Below are 2,408 nucleotides of genomic sequence, written 5' to 3' on the forward strand. Positions count from 1 at the left end.
CCTCCCCTTCTCCTCCCTCTTCTTCTCCTCCTCCTCCTCCTCCTCCTCCTTCTTCTTCTTCTTCTTCTTCTTCTTCGTCTCCTCCTCCTCTTCCTGTGTGCTGGATTTGTTCTTTCCTTCATCCTGAAAATCTCTTTCTATCTCAGCTTCTCTACCTTTTCTATTTATTTCACCATTTTTGCTGCCACTCCCAACGCCATTGTATCTTGCTTGGATTCTTCCAGTGGCCTCCTAATTGGACCCCTAGATGCCATACTTTCACCCCTCTAGTTTGGCCACACTCCAACCAAGGTGATAGTTATAAAACAGAAAAGGCATCATAGCACTCCCTGCATAAAACCCCTTATTGGTTCCCATTGTTTATAGGATAAATTCCAAAATTCTTAAAATGTCCCATAAAGCTCTGCATGCTCTGCCTACTACTGTCCTGTTACTCACTGTGATCCACTCAGTGTGGACTGCTTTTTGTCCTATCTTCCTCCCTTGCTTTCTTTCTGTCTACATTTTTTTGGAGGGGAGGGTGTCAGAGTGGTGATAATTCTTAATGAGCCTCTTAGGCTCATAAAAAGAGATGGGTTTAGATGAAGCTCGACAATGGTGAGTGATTGGAGGGCTCAGAAAATGCTTAGCTATACTGGAAGGAATCATTTTTTTCTTGGAAAATCATCTAAACCCTTTGTTATTATTTATTTTTATAAAAGATTTTTTTATTGATTTTTAGAGGGAGAAGTAGGGTGAGGAGGAGAGGGAAGGGGAAGAGAGAGAGAAAGAGAGAGAGAGAGAGAGAGAGAGAGAGAGAGAGAGAGAGAGAGAGAGAAACATCAATATGAGGGCAAAACATCAATTGGCTGCTTCCTGCATGCCCCCTACTGGGTATTGAGCCTGCACCCCAGGCGTGTGCCCTGACCAGAAATCAAACTGGCACCTTTCAGTTCACAAGATGATGCCCAACCAACTGAGCCACAACAGCCAGGGCTAAACCCGTTTTTTTAAATACTAAAATAATCCATGCTTGTCTGGCTGGTGTGGCTCAGTGTTTGAGTGTTGACCTATGACCAGGAGGTCACAGTTCGATTCCTGGTTGGGGCACATGCCCAGGTTGCCAGCTCTATCCCCTGTAGGGGGCATGCAGTAGGCAGCCGATCAGTGATTCTCTCTCATCATTGACGTTTCTGTCTCTCTCTTCATCTCCCTTCCTCTCTGAAATCGATACAAACGTATATTTTAAAAAATATGTAAAATAATACATGCTAATTGTAACAACAATTAAAAAAAAACATAGAAGTGAGCTACAGAGATGCCCCTCCAGATTTTTCTCTGCATTTAATTAGCATATATGTTAGCACAGGTAAGTTCTTCAGTGGACAAACAAACAAACAAAAATTATAATTCCTATCCCAGCAATAGCTGAACCTCAGAATAGAAGACTAGAAATTGAAATGTATTTATGATGAGCCCCTATAGAAATGTACTTGCTTTTCCGATGAACTGTGAAGACATTCACATGAATCAGTCCATTTAATAGTTTAATTTTGCCACTCCCTCCACCCAGTGTGGAAATTAGTTTTGGTTACTGCAAATTCTGCCACACTGTCTAATAAGGCTGCTCCTACACTGAGGAAGCTGTCCCACACTGCAAGGGACCACTGTCCAGGAATCCCAGGATGAGCAGCAGTGTAACTATACCTTACTCTACTATAGATGTTATCAGTCATTAATTTTTTGCCAAGGCAATCACAACAACACAAACAGACTTATCATTTCTAGTTTGCATTTTTCTTATTGTTAATGGTTGAACATATCTAATCTAATAAAAGACAAATAGGGTAATTAACCGTACCTCCGACACGCTTCCCATTGGCTAATCAGGGTGATATGCAAATTAACTGCCAACCAAGATGGCGGTTAATTTGCATATGTAGGCGCCAAGCCACGGACTGAGGCTTTAGGCCTGGGTCAGGGAGGAGCCAGCCAGCGATCGTTGAGCCAGCGATGGTTGATGGCGGCTGTGGCGGGGAACCGGGTGGAGCCAGCCAGCGATCCTTGGTGGCGGCGGCAGGGAGCTGGGGGTGCCCCGGCCCAGGCCTAAAACCTTGGCCTGAGGCTTTAGGCCTGGGCTGGGGCGGAGCCAGCCAGCGATCGTTGATTTCGGCAACGGCGGGGAGCTGGGGGTGCCCCGGCCCAGGGCTAATGACTCGCCAGAGGCGTTAAGCCTGGGCAGGGGCAAAACCAGCAATTGGTGTGAACTACAGAGGAAACACCTTTTCTGACTGCTGATTGGTTAAGCTCCCTGTATGCCACTGGTAATATTCTTAGTAACTTGGGTGATGAGAGGTCCAATTAGTGATCTAGGGTTTTTCATCACACTTCTGGAGAAAAAAAAGGAAGGTCTGCTGCTGGAGGGTTAA

This window comes from Myotis lucifugus, unplaced genomic scaffold, assembly GCF_000147115.1.
Source record: "Myotis lucifugus unplaced genomic scaffold, Myoluc2.0 scaffold_182, whole genome shotgun sequence".
Lineage (NCBI taxonomy): Eukaryota > Metazoa > Chordata > Mammalia > Chiroptera > Vespertilionidae > Myotis > Myotis lucifugus.